At 37.7% G+C, this 14,869-nt stretch overlaps 1 long non-coding RNA gene across 4 annotated transcripts; it reads left to right on the top strand.

Moving 5' to 3' along the window:
• Positions 1-4,755: 4,755 nt before the first annotated feature.
• LOC142164806 (uncharacterized) lies at positions 4,756-14,830 on the top strand. 4 transcript variants are annotated; one of them, XR_012695873.1, is made up of 2 exons: positions 4,756-5,319; positions 14,414-14,830. It is a non-coding gene; the product is annotated as an uncharacterized LOC142164806 (long non-coding RNA). The 4 variants fall into 4 exon arrangements; XR_012695872.1 differs by having other exon boundaries at positions 14,376-14,830; XR_012695871.1 differs by lacking the exon at positions 14,414-14,830 and adding an exon at positions 8,649-9,037.
• The last annotated feature ends 39 nt before the right edge of the window (positions 14,831-14,869 follow it).

The raw sequence follows: 14,869 nt of genomic DNA, 5'->3' as shown, positions 1-14,869 counted from the left end.
GCTTTCGGTAATTTTGAAATATATTTGTACAAATATATATTTTGATTGGATATTGTATTTTAGATGGAGTCATCTACAGGGCTAAGAATCTTATCTTTACTTAGAGAGGTGTAACGGTACCATGCTCTTCCGTGCTCGTAGGTTGACTCACCTATACATCCCGACTAAGACTCAAAGTTTATATAACAATATTGGTCGATTTGGGGTGGATGAAAAGTGAGTTGGGGGGATTGGGGCACAACTTAATTTTTAGTGCACTATCTGGATTCGACTCACATCCAACATTTGTTTAAATTTTTATTCGATAGTATCTTCGCCACTTTTAAATCCTTGGTCCACCTCGGATGAAGCGTGGAATAACTTAGGTTTGTTGATAATATGAGAGTCACATTCTTATGCTAGATACCTGGAACAACTTTTGAACTACTTAGTTATAAAATTATCAAGACAGCTCACCCCACTAACAAAAAACCCTTAAAATGTGCATGTCTTTTTCAAGTTTTACGGGGATATATTCATGTATCACAAAGGAAATTTTATTGAAAAGTGATATATATATATATATTTCTATTCACAAGTGAATATTGAGCCATGAATATTTTTCTCCTCCTCCTTCTTCTTTCTATGCAAATTTATAAGGAGAATAAAATTCAAAAGAAATGACAATAAAGAATATTGAAAGATCTGAAAACTGCTAAGGATTGGTTCAGCTTACTTCATGTTCTTGTATCTTTGAGGAAAACCCATGTGAAGAACTGCAGCTTTTGTCTGTTCAACAACTTCCTAACTCCGACCAGAATGTGGGGAAGTTTTTTCCTTATACTCCCTATATACAAAACATTTTTCTATTGCTCTTTTTTAATTTAATTATGAACGGCGGAGGAGCTAGAGTTTAGGTTACGTGCAGTAGCTTTAGTATAAAATAAAAAATATATAAAATATTAATTTAGAACCAACAAAATAATTAAAATTTTAAATCTATAAGCTTCAAATGCTGACTCCAACCTTAAGGGTTTTAAATTCTAGAATAGCAAGCATAAAGTAATACTAACTGTGTATACGGTTAAAACCGAGCCCACCCAATTTGACTGATTAATCGATACCAGGGGGATGGATTAAGGATCGGCCCCGTAGTATATCAGACAGAGACATGAGAATAAGGTACTAACTTCGGATTCGAAGTACCTGTCAAGATCGAGACCGAAAATGATCGAGACCCAACGGGATAGACATCTAGCAAGACTGAAGATAGCATAATAACGGAAAGACGAGATATCCGTGACTAATCGAGAATCATGGCGGAAATTCCGGAACGGATCAAATCAAGTACGATTGTTTAGCAATCATAGAATTTCCTTATGTAATTAGAATTGTACCATAAGTGGAATTCATCTACTATATAAAGGGGGTTCTAATCATTTGTAACCATCTCATTCTAGCATATCAAAGTAATATAATACTCTTTTTCTCTTATACTCTCATGTTCATCAGTTTATTTGGTAATTCTATTCTCACTCACTCGGGTCGAGGGCGACCTAGCTCGAGGGTTGAATTGCATTTCAATACTGGTTTGCTTTATTTTGCTATTAATTTTTACTATTAATCATCATATTTATCAACTGGTGCTAGGTGAAATTATATATCCTTAAAATCATTTATAAGTTTAACTTTATCCGATTTTAAGGATAAACAAACTGATTTCTTAATTTAATTTCTGTATGTATTTAGTGAACTTATTAATATAAACATAAAATTTAAACTAAAGCTATTAAGTTCGGCCAAATCTACGGGTCGCCTTGTAACTCTATCCCTGAATGTGGAAGTAATGAAGTGTGTGTATATATATATATAATCGTGTGGCTGTCATTTTATTATTTCTCAGGAAAATTAATTTGATGGGGTTTTTCCTATATTGATATGTTGGTTGGCGACGGCCCCACAAGAGAGCAAAAGAAGACCAGTAAAAGCTAGCTAGAAAGTATATTTTAAATGAAAACTCTCTCAGATTTCGAAGTATGATTGTTATGAGTCATTGCCGGTACGGACTAATAGTTCTTTTTACTACCTTTTGTTTAATCACTATTCCACTGAGTTTCTGCTCTGAGAGACATTGCACGAGGGTAATTTCTTTTCATTTTTTTTGAAGTACTACTTGTGATGGGACAAGTAGTGTAACGTACTATATTAACTTTGTTAATGTAAGAAAACAGAAGTTACTTTATGTATAAAGTGAAGTTTTACAATACATCTGAAGCAGCTTTTAACATTGGGGGGCTACTCTAGGCTGATCAAATCAGATGAAATTCAATTCGATCAGAAAGCAATAAGATTCCTCTTTTCCTGCTAAAGCTTTCATACCATGTATGCCTTACGTAATCCTGGATTTTTCACTAGTCGATTAGGCTATTTCTTTAGGGCTGGGCATATATCGGTAAAATCGATAGCCCGAATCGAAAAAAATTTACTGAGTTATCAATATTGGATTATTGGGTTAACGATACAGTAACAGTTTAGTATTATTTTATTATTGGGTTATCGGCTCAGGTCTCGATTTACCCAATTTTATTAACGGGTTAATCGATAACCCAATAAACTTTATAAAAATATTATTTTATCCTTTAAATGTTTCTGTTCTCCCAATTCTCGATCTACTGTTGTAACCCTTCCAAATTTGTCATTCTAACACATAGAGAAACAATATTGTAAGGTTTATCATATTTTTTGAGAGGGTTTACAACATTAGAGAAAGTTTATCATATTCTTTATACAATACACATTATCCTTTAGGACTTCTTCCCTCTAGAATCTAGATTGAGTTATTTTATCGGGTAAACCGATAACGATTGATAACCGATTAACTGATAACTAATAACCGAAATCTTATCGGTTCGGTTATCGGTTTAGCATATTTATAAATCGATAACCAATATACCAAATCGATAACACTCACAACCGAACCGAACCGATTGATACCCACCCATAATTTTCTTAACGCGAAAGGAAGAAAAGATAGAGACTCTTCAGTCTTTTTTGGGTATATAATATAACAACAACAACAACAACAACTCAGTAAAATCCCACAAGTGAGGTTCAGGAAGGGTATTATGTATACAGACCTTACCTATACCCAGATATAGAGAGGTTCTTTCCAGTAGACACTCGGCTAAAGAAGACGAAAAGAAACAATGATGTTTTATACTTCAATACCACACAAGAGGAGGGGGGGGGGGGGAGATTTGTATGGTGTCCAATTTTTTGCGTGCGTAGATTATAGAAGGACCTGGTTCTTCTATGTGTTCCTTATACTACTGTTGCGGAATAACAAATGCTGAAAGTAAAGAACACAAGTATATTTACGTGGAAAACACCCGGCTCAAAAGGTCAAAAAATTATGACCTACTATCCAGTAGGATTCTTCCCAACGCTCACTAAATCACTGAGCCAAAACAACGTTTACAAAACTCTTGTGAACCTAAGGATTAACTCTAACCCTTTTAAGAACCTACTTGACGTGCAAACTCTGTTTCTCTTTCGGCGCATGTTAAATAAATGTGTGCATCCATGGGGAAGAAGACTCGGATTCCTACTCAGAAGATGATTGAAGAAAGAGAATCATGTAAACAAGCAACAAATCTGACGAAGAAGCGAGGAAATCAAGTAAATCATAAAGTAATGGAGAATTGCAGTAACAGTCAAAACCTAAAAATGGCGACCAAGGAAGGTGAAATTGAGAAATTTCGAGGCAAGGAGAAGGAAGAGAATCAATAAGAAATGACATGCAGATTTGAATTACCATCACAATTGGAGATTGATTCAGCAATTGAAGCAATCTCCAATGGAACAGTAATGGTGGAGAAAAATGAAGCTGTGGGAAAAGTGGAAAAAGTGAAAATGGTAGTGCAGGAATGGGAGGAAGGAATACCGATACAACAATCTGGAAGAAATCAAGTGCGAAACAACACTGGCAGGAAATCATGGGCAGATGAAGCTGAAGAAGTAAATGAAACTAGCGCTAAGAAATCAATTTGGGAAAACTTTGATATCACAAAAGTTGCGAAAGTTGGCTTCAAATTGGAATATGTGAATCCAAGTAAGCATGGAGAAACAACAATTTGTGAGATTGAACTCGAAGATATTACATTTGAAATTGATTTCTTGAAAAATACCATTGTCTGTTATGTGCTTGGAGCACACCCTCTTTTCAATGTACTTAACAATTACATACAAAGATAGTGGGGTAAACATTGTGAGCACCTAATTTTTGCCCCGCATGAAAATAACTCCTAAAAATAGATCAAAAATAATTTTAGTGAATTTTAGGAGTTTTTCTTTATTTAGTTGCATTTCATGCATGTTTAATATTTTAAAATCATGAGAAAAACCATAAAAATTATCACATTTTGATTTCATGCCATCTTCGGTTTAATTTGCACTTTAGAAATTAATTACTCATTAATTTGTAGAATTAATACATGAAATTCACAACATAAAAAATAATTTAGTAAATTTTGAATGCATTTTAGTTAATTAATTTAGTCATTTATTAGATAAATCATTAAATAGGTTAATTTTGCAATTTTCAGCTTTACATGTTAGGTTAATTAATTGGTGGCTAAGCACAAAAGGAGGCTGCCTAGTCTTAATGAATTTGGGTCTGTCTAAACCCATTTTTCGTTCAACCCAATCCAAACCTACAACCTATTTGGCCCATAGCCATCACCTAATAAAATCAAAATTTTCTATTCTAAAAAACAGACCTAGACCTAATCACAAGGGGACCTTCCCTAATTTCTCTTCAGCAGCGACGCACTTCCCTCTTGCTTCTCCATTCCTTCTATGCACTTACCTCTTGCTCCTCCATTCCTTCTACTTCTCAAAACATATCAGAAAAACCCTCCCAAAAAATTAGAGACCGAGCAGCTAAAACAAGCGAAGAACAGACCCCTCCTCCCTCCCGCCGTTCCTTCTTCTTTTGACTAGCTTCATCAACCTGCGCAAAAAAAGGGAGGAAGACACACGCACACACACACGTGCGTCATTTCAACAGTTATGGTGGATTCCTTTTATTTATTTCCTTTTTTCTAGAGATATTACCTTAAAAGCTAAACTAGAAATCGTGGTGCATTTTACACGAGAATGATTATTGAGAAAACGGTGGATTACATGATTTTTTGCTAATTTTAGTAACATTTTTTGCTATTCTGGGATTTAAAATCAAAGTTGTGAGCTGCCGAGTTGAGTAATTGTTGAAGCTGCTGCTGAAGTTTAGCTCGATACCGTTAGCTGCTGTTACCTTTTGCTCATTTTCTCTATTTCAAGGTACTATTCACCCACTCAACTATGTAATTTTCACTATCAAATGAATCTAATGATATAGTTTTGAGCATGTGAAATTATGTGTTGTTCTCGTTGGCTAATTTATGTTATCATTAATTCTGCTATGCCGTGATTTCATTGGAGTGTGAAAGAGTTCATAGACCTGACCATTAATTGTCAGATATGTAAATTTTAAGACCAAAAATTTTTCTATCCTCTTCTGGTAATTAATGTTTCAATAAGAGCATGACCAGGACATAATTAATTAAGAGTTGTCCTTGTAATTTTGTTCAGATGTTTTTATATGGATTTTGTTCAAAAGAAAATAAATAGATTTAATGGTTTAAGTGATTTCTTATATTTCACTAGGTTCTTATAAGTATTTACGCCAACTTTAGCATGTATTTCTGGATGCTATATTGATAAAACATTGATTTGCTTAATAGATTCATATTGATGCATTTAAATGTAATAGAGAGTTGTGGTCTTTCATTACATTTTTGGCTAAGTGTAATTGATTGATGGCAAAATGCCTAATTTCACTCTCAAAATTGCATTCAGTAAGCTAACCCACATTTCCATAGCTAATTTATTTCTTCACTTCCACAAACAATTTTCATAACTATTGAACTCTCATATTTCATCCCAGACTTAGGAAGTAATTAATTCTTGAGCGTCGTAGTTTGCTTTTAGGCGCGATTAATTTTAAATCATCGTGACTATGGGTACGGTTCCCGTGACATAGTCATGATACCTAATCCAAATTCGGGTGTGCATTTCATGTGACCCGATCATAACAACTTCGAATAATATTAAAATAAACATGTCGCAAATTGCGGGTACATTTCATGTAGCGTGTTTTGCGATGTGTTCCAAAACGACAAGTGTACGACAATCGTAACTTGTTCAAGAAATAATTTCATAAATCATAAAAGCGGTTTTAAAATAATTAAAAGCAGTTATAAAGTTAAAGATGCACAATAAGTTTTAAAATATGTATTAAATCAGATAATTAGGCCAATTATTAATAGTTTAAGTGGCCGTACTAGAACCACGAAACCCGGGAATACCTAGCACCTTCTCCCGAGTTAATAGAATTCCTTACCTAGTTTTTTGGTTTCGCAGACTTTTTAAATAAAGTCAATCTTCCTCGATTTGGGATTTTAAAAAAATAAACCGGTGACTTGGGACACTATAATAAATATTCTAAGTGGCGACTCTGAAAATTAAATAAATAATCTCATTTTGAATAATATCACTTTAATTGGAAAAACTCCCTTATACCCCTCCCCCCTTCGGGTAAAAAAGGAGGTGTGACAGCTCTGGTCTAATGGCAAGGAACTGCCAAGTGCAATCCCTGGGTTTCCTGAGTTGATCCCCATGTCAGGTGAGGTTACCAATGCCCTTGTGCCCAACCCGCTCATCCCATGCGGGCACCATCCAATGCTGTCCAATGTTCCTGGCATGTCTTCTGTGGTTCGCCCCCAGACACCAGTTTCTAGGGCACCTCCAATATTATTCTCTGCAGCACCAGTTTGCACCAGAGCACAACCAACTTTACCACGGCCGTATATTGAGCCTCCAATGTTCACCTTTTAGGGTCCATAACTTCAATCAGAAATAACATATGTGACCCCGCACTCTTTCACTCAACCTCCGCAATATGATCTCTCGGGGGAGCAAGAAAAGGTTGTTAAAATCCCGAGCAAGAGGAAATGACTCGGAAGATAAAGAGCCTGGAATAAAGCCTGAAAAACATGCAAGGTCTAATTGGCCAAAAAAGTGTCTCATACTCTAACCTCTGTATGTTTTCCCATGTCCACTTGCCAGCGGGCTTCAAGATGCCAAAATTTGGAAAGTACGATGGGCATGGAGACCCGGTCGCTCACCTGAAATGATACTGTAACCAGTTGAGAGGCGCTGGTGGAAAAGAGGAGCTGCTAATGACCTATTTTGGGGAAAGCCTCACCGGAATCGTTTCTGAGTGGTATATGGATCAAGAAATTACTCATTGGCACGTGTGGGACGATATGGCCCAAGATTTTGTCTGCCAATTCCAGTATAATGTGGACATCGCTCCCGACAGAAACTCTTTGTCCAATTTGAAAAAGAAAATCGTGGAAAGCTTCCGCGAATATGTTGTCAAATGGCGTGAGCAAGCTTCCAGGGTAAAGCCTCCAATGGACAAAATTGAAATGGTCACGGTCTTTCTACAGGCCCAAGAGGCGGACTACTTCCAGAACATGATGTCTTCTATGGGAAAGCCGTTTGCTGAGGCTATCAAAATTGGGGAGATAGTAGAAAGTGGGCTAAAAACGGGTCGAATCTTGAGTCATGCTGCTTTTAAATCCACATCACTAGATGTTCAAAAGGATTCAAAAGGTTTGATAAATGGCAACGGGAGAGAAGAAGGAGCCATGATGGCTTCCAGTTCGAGGGGGGCCTGCAGGTCATTCAACCAATCATATATGCTTCCTGAGGTCCCTCAACATTATTATCCCCTTCAAGATGCTGCTTATGCCGTGGCACTACCTCCTTATGCGGTGATGAACGCGCAACCTTACACGCGGCCACAATATCATACACAAAACCGAGCTCCACCTCATATCCCATCCTTACCAAGCTCTAGATAATCCTCAATCAAATGTTCCCCAGTACAATCCTCGCCCAAGAGAGCCTTTCAAAAAGAATCAGTTCACCCCTATTGGTGAATCGTATTCAAGCTTGTTCCAAAAGCTAATCAGGCTAGATCTATTGCAGCCAGTGGCCCCGAACCAGCCGAACCTCGAGCCCCCCTCACACGGAGATGATGCTAGATGTGAATACCACTCTGGAGCAGTAGGACACAGTACGGAGGACCGTTGGACCTTTAAAAGGGCAGTTGAAGACTATAATGAAGCTGAAAGAATCATTTTTTGGGATGAAGAAGCTCCTGATGTGATGAACAATCTGTTGCCTGCTCACAACACTGGGCCAATAGTCGGAATTATTTGTGAAGATGAGGAATTTGATCCGGAACTGAAGGGCATTGCATCCATTGTCGAGATAGAAGAAAAGCCAAAAAAGGGTCGCCAAGCCTGAAAATTTCCCATCAAACGGGAGTCTCGGTAGCCAGTCTTACTATCCTTTCTGCGTCTGGATTATCTCAGGGTGTGGTCCGAATATTCTAGTTTATTGTCTTACTTTCTGATGTAAACTCTTATATATTTGAAATTAAAAAAAAATCATCAAAAAAAATCAAAAATCAAATGAAGTTAATATTTTATTATCCAGGAATGTCTTTTTTCTTAATTTCACTTTACTTATTCTTTTTTTAGTTCTGTTAAATGCAGATTTCAATAATATGACATGCTTGCGGACTTCATGCCTAGATCCTGAAACGCTGTCAGACCTTGAAATAATGAATCATGAATTATATCGCAATGAAGATAAGTTCAAGGAAATAAAGCAAAGAGTTGGAACAGCTGAAGGAAAATTGGTTCCAGATTGGAAAGGTCCATACATTGTAACAAGAGTATTGCCAAAAGAGTGCGTTGTACTTGGGAAACATCGAAGGTTATGTCCCTGAAACAACTGCCAATGCAAATGCAGTCAAAAGTACTATGTTGGATCCTCTATATAGCATTAATGTTCTCCGATTGGGATGAAGAAGGCTTTCTTTCTCACTATCAAATATTCAACCCTTTGCAAGCCCTTTGAGCCGGCTCCTATTCTTTGATTATCTTCTTTGGAACCTGAAAGTGTTACTGAATTTTTTTTTTGAAAAAACTGAAATGAAGAAAAAAATGAAAAAAGAGAAGGAAAAGAAAGATAAAAAAAAGGAAGAAAAGACAAAGAAAATGAAAAAAAAAACAAAAAAAAGAGAGAAAAAAGGAAAGGAAAAAGAAAGAGAAAACAAAACAAAATAGAAAAACAAAAGAAAATAAAAAAAAAGTTTCCTGAACTACGTTCGACTTGATTCCGAAAGGATATGTAGGAAGCCTCTCTCTAGGGTTCAGACACACCAAAATAAAAATCTAAATTTTCCCAAAAGTGAAACTGGGGCAAATGTTATAATGATTCCGCAATAATCCCGCCTGAATGGTTCCAAAGTTGTAATTCAGTCCAAATCATTTTTACCCAAATCCTTTCAAGTCTTTTTGATCAATCGGTGAGAATGTTCAAGGACCGGAGAATATAGTTACTTGGATCCGATGCAACCAAAATGAGAGAAATAAAATGAGAGTGTCTTATTGGTTAAAACCCCCACGGGCACCAAAGGCCGATGGTAAGCAGAGAAACTAAAAGGAGAGAGTCTTGTTGGTGAAAACTCACAAAGAGCACTACAAGGCGATGGTGAGAAAAGAAATGAGAGAGGTCAGCTGGTGAAAACCCGCAAAGGGCGCCCCTGATCGAAAAGAGGATCCTCACAGCTATTGACATCGATAGAGTCCTCGCAAGGTTTCTCGATTTTGAGGCAGAAGTTGTGATGAATTTCTGAGAGTCAGACGGTTTTTACGGATCAGGTATCCAGTCCAAAAGGCATGTCATGTTCATTGAAGTCCGCATGCACTCAAGATAAGTCCTTCTTTCCTTTCCCCGAAAGGGACACTTTTTGTTTACCCTCATTCTCTATTCTATTGTTTGTTTTCTTTGAATCCCTTTCGGCCTAATTCCGTTTGACAAAATGCTAAAATTCAAGAAAGCACCCTGCCTCAGCATGTGCATCAAGTCAACCTCGATTGGCCATGATGGCCGATGCTTCAGAGTCAAAAACTCTTGAAAAGAAAGGAAATCAAATTCAAGTGCCCATAAAGGCAAAATAAGATAGAAAAAGGCCAAGCCCCACACGGGTTAATCATCATATTGTAATTTGTGAGAAGTCAAGATCCCCGGATTTAGAAGTGAAACCAATTTCCATAAAGCCAGCGAGCAATGGGGATTTTTATTGATAGAGTTGGGCCAAGTTCAAGTGATTGAAACCATCAAGACCACAAAATCAACCACCATTTCAAACTGACAAATTGTTCTTTGTTTGAAAAACAGGAAACAAGTGCAATCCAAAGCAACCTTGAAAGAAGCAGGTGCAATAAAAAAGAAACTGTGCAAGGGCTAAAAACAGCTTTGCAGCAATAATCAATCCAAAAGGGAAGTCTCCTCCAAATTCTTTCCTGCATTTTTACTCATTTTCTTAAATAAAAAAATGAAATGAAAAGAAAGAAGAAGAAAAATACAAAATCATGGTAGTATAGGGTCTCTAATCCCTAGTTGCGTCTTTCCCAACATAGGGGCATAACCCGATGATTATTCCGGCATATCCCGATGATTCTTCCGGCATAACCCGATGACTCTTCCGGCATAACCCGATGACTCTTCCGGCATAACCCGATGACTCTTCCGGCATAACCCGATGACTTTTTCAGCATAACTCGATGATTTTTCCGGCATAACCTGAAGACTTTTTGTCACACCCGGACTTCCCATCCTCGGGAGTCGTGATGGCGCATACCCGTGAAAGCTAGACAAGTCGAGTATTATATATCTTATTACCCTTTTTTTAACCTTTTAAAATTTTTAAATCAACAGGCGATCAACAACGGAATAATAATAATAATAAAAGAAATGCGGAAGACGAAATCTGATAACTTAGCCAAATACTAGTACGAAAAATACAAAATACGTCTCTACCCAAAACTAGTGTCATAATATCATGGACCATCTACGAATACTACAAACAGTTGTCTGGAAAGAAAGATACAATCTGTCTCTAAAGTAAATGAAAACAGAATATAAGGATAGAAGGTGACGCCAAGACCTGCGGACGTCTGCAAGGCTACTTGGGGTCTCCGCCGGACTGAAGGCAGCAACCTCGCTAAGGTCGAAAAGCTCCGGTACCGAGATCTGCACACAGTGCAGAGTGTAGTATTAGCACAATCGACCCCATGTGCTGGTAAGTGTCGAGCCTAACCTCGGCAAAATAGTGACGAGGCTAGGACAAGACTACCAAATAAACTTGTGCAGTTAAAGCATATACGACAAGTAATAATAACGGGAACTAGCAGTTAAAAATGGGAAGGGAACATGCTGCGAGGGAATATCAAGTAGCAACAGTAACTCAGGAGAAAAACATAAAGAACATTTTAAAGTTCGCATCAGTAAGAATAAGAAAATAGTAACAAATCAATATCCACTTTTATTCTTTATTGTTGAGGCACACAACCCGATCCAAATCATATAACATTGTTGTGGCGTGCAACCCGATCCAAATCATATATCACGGCTGCAGCGTGCAATCCGATCCAATCATATATCACTGTTGCGGCATGTAACCCAACCCCTTATGTCCTCCCTTATTATGCCATGTTGCCGCGTACAACCTGATCCCATATAATATTGTTGTGGCATGTAACCCGATCCCAATATATAATTCAACACCAATCACAAAAGAATCTCGGTAAGGAAACAATAAGGAAGCAACAATATCCCGACATGGGAATCAACAATGAGAGTAAACGCATCCCGGCAAGAGAACCTACAATAATAATTAAATACGTCCCGACAAGAGAATTAGCTATAACCAAACTTGTACCAATATTTAACTTCACAAATGAAACCTCAACTGGAACCAATACTCAACAATAAACAAATACCACGAGAATAATCATAATCCTTGCCCAACACGGAGAATCAACAATTTAGGCATTTGTAGTACTTATCAAGAACACGATGATTACAATTTAAGACTCACGGACATGCTTGACAACGACGTATAGATACTCGTCACCACACCTATATGTCGTACACTACACTAGCACATAGCAAATAAAGCACAATACCTATTCCCTCTAGCTAAGGTTAGACCAAACACTTACCTCGAATTTTCACGGCCAACTCAAGCCTCAAACACCGCTTTTCCTTTAGAATTCGCCTCCAAGTTACTTGTATCTAGCCCAAATTAATTTAACAACATCAATATATGCTAAATAATTCATACCCAATGCTTAATTATAGGTTTTCTATCATTTTTCCCAAAAAGTCAAAAATTGACCCCGGGCCCACTTGATCAAAACTCGAGGTTCAGACCAAAATCCGACCACCCATTCACCCACGAGCACGAATATGTAATAAGTTTTGAAATCTGACCCCAAAATGAGATCTAAATTCCAATTATTCAAAAAGCTCTAACTCTACCCAAATTCTCAATTTCTACCATGAAAATTCTTGATTTTTGATTAAAAAGTGATGAAAATTGTTGAGTAATTGAAAGAGTAGAGTTTAGAATTGATTACCAACACTTTGGGGATGAATTTGTATAAAGAAAATCACCTCTAGGTCTTGGGAGTTCAAAAATATGGAGTAAATGGGTTCTGCCTGTTTTTTGCTACTGTTTTAAAAGACTGGGCAGGCCTTCATCGCATTCGCGATGGGCCTGCCGCGTTCGCGAAGGGCTGCCGGTTGAGGACTTAAGCGATCACAAGTTCTCCTATGCGTTCACGAAGGGTTGACCCCTCTGACTTTCGCGATCGCGAACCAGCGTTCGCGTAAGAATGACAACTTTCGAGCCTACCTCCAATTTACCATAGCGATCGTGTGCCATAGGTCGCGTTCGCGTAGAGCATCCCTCCCAGTGCTTCGCGTTCACGATCCAGGTTACGCGTTCGCGTAAAACAAATCCACCCCAGTCCCAATTTCCCTTTCGCGATCGCGAGGGTTACTATGCGATCGCGATTCACAAAAGGTCTGTGCACCATAAACAACAAATCTGCAACTTTCCTAAGTGTAAAAATATCCCAAAACATATCTGAAACTCACCCGAGCCCTTGCGGCTCCAAACAAAACATGCCTACTAACTCAAAAACATCATATGGACTTACTCGTGCGATCAAATTGCCATATTAACATCTTTAACAACGAATTTAGCATCAAAATCAAAGAAAAATCTCAAGAACTCTTAAGTTCAAATTTTAACAACCGAGGGTCCGATTCACATCATATCAAGTCCGTTTCTTACCAAATTTTACAGGCTCGACTTAACACCATATAAGACCTGTATCGGGCTCCAAAAACAAGATATGGGCCCGATACCATCAAATTCAAACACATTCAAATTTCCAAAAACTCTTATAATTTCAGTTAAACAATTTTCTTCAAAAATTCATTTCACAGGCTTGGAACCTCGGAATTCAATTTCGGGCATACGCCTAAGTCCCATATTTTTCTACGGACCCTTCGGGACAATCAAATCATGATTCAGGGTTCGTTTATCCAAAATATTGACCGAAGTTAACTTAAATTCAATTTTAAAGGCCAAATTATCATTTTCATCAAATTTTCATATAAAAGCATTCCGGATATACGCCCGAACCGCCCAAACAAATCGAGGTGAGATAAAAGGAGGCTTTTAAGGCCTCGGAATACAGAATTTACTTGTAAATCAAGTGATGACCTTTTGGGTTATCACACTTTTCCGACATAACCTGATGACTTTTCCGGCATAACCCGATGAATTTTCTAGAATAACCCAAGGACTCTTCCGACATAACCCGAGGACTCTTCCAGCACCCGATGACTTTTCCGGCATAATCCGATGACTCTTCCGGCATAACCCGATGAATCTTCCGGCATAACCCGTTGAATCTTCCAACATAACCCGATGACTCTTCCGGCATAATCCGATGACTCTTTCGGCATAACCTGATAACTCTTCCAGCATATCCTGATGACTTTTTCGGCATAACCCGATAACTTTTCTGACATAGGGTCCCACTCCCTAGCTGATGCCAACATAATTTGGTAATCTTTTCAAACATAGGGTCCCACTACCTAGCTGATGCCAGCATAACCTGGTAATCTTTTCCAACGTAGTGTCCCACTCCTTAGTTGATGCCAACATAACCTAGTAATCTTTCCAACTTAGGGCCTCCAATCCCTAGTTGATTTCATTTTAGATATAGGGTCTCCACTCCCTAATCTCTTTTTCTCAAGGATACACAATCTTGATTTTATTGCTTTCAATAAAGAAGTAGTTTAGATTTTTGTTACAATAACTCACGAAATTTTCCTAATGAAAACTAGGGCAGAAAAATTTCGTTGTTTGTTTGTTTTGGTACCTGAACAGGTTTTTACCGTAAGGCACGAGATTTGAGATGACCAAAAGAAGAAGTCTTAATCCAAATAAAAGAAAAGAAGAACAAGAAAAGAACTCTAAGTGTAGAAGCGGAGAAAAGATGTGGACTGCTCAAAATATGATTGAAGTCACAAGCTTTGCATGTCCCTCCTTGATTCGGAAAGTTGAAGAAAGCAGCTAACGAGCATCAAGATTCAGAACAGAGTATGCAGGAAGAACCAGCCAAGACTCAAGATCAAGCTTTAAAAGGTTTATATATAGGAATCTTGTAACTCGTAGTTGATAAGCTTAGTTAGCTAGTTTTTTATTTTTCATTTTGGTGTAATAAAGATATCAACAAGCAGTAACAACAACAATAGCAGTGAAATCACAGCTTCTCGGTAATTCCAGCTACCAAAATTTCCAGAACTACACTGACCTGATTTCTTTATTGCCAAGGATATGTAG

The sequence above is a fragment of the Nicotiana tabacum genome, chromosome 10, assembly GCF_000715075.1.
Source record: "Nicotiana tabacum cultivar K326 chromosome 10, ASM71507v2, whole genome shotgun sequence".
Classification (NCBI taxonomy): Eukaryota; Viridiplantae; Streptophyta; class Magnoliopsida; order Solanales; family Solanaceae; genus Nicotiana; species Nicotiana tabacum.
This window is presented reverse-complemented; position numbering and strand designations above follow the sequence as displayed.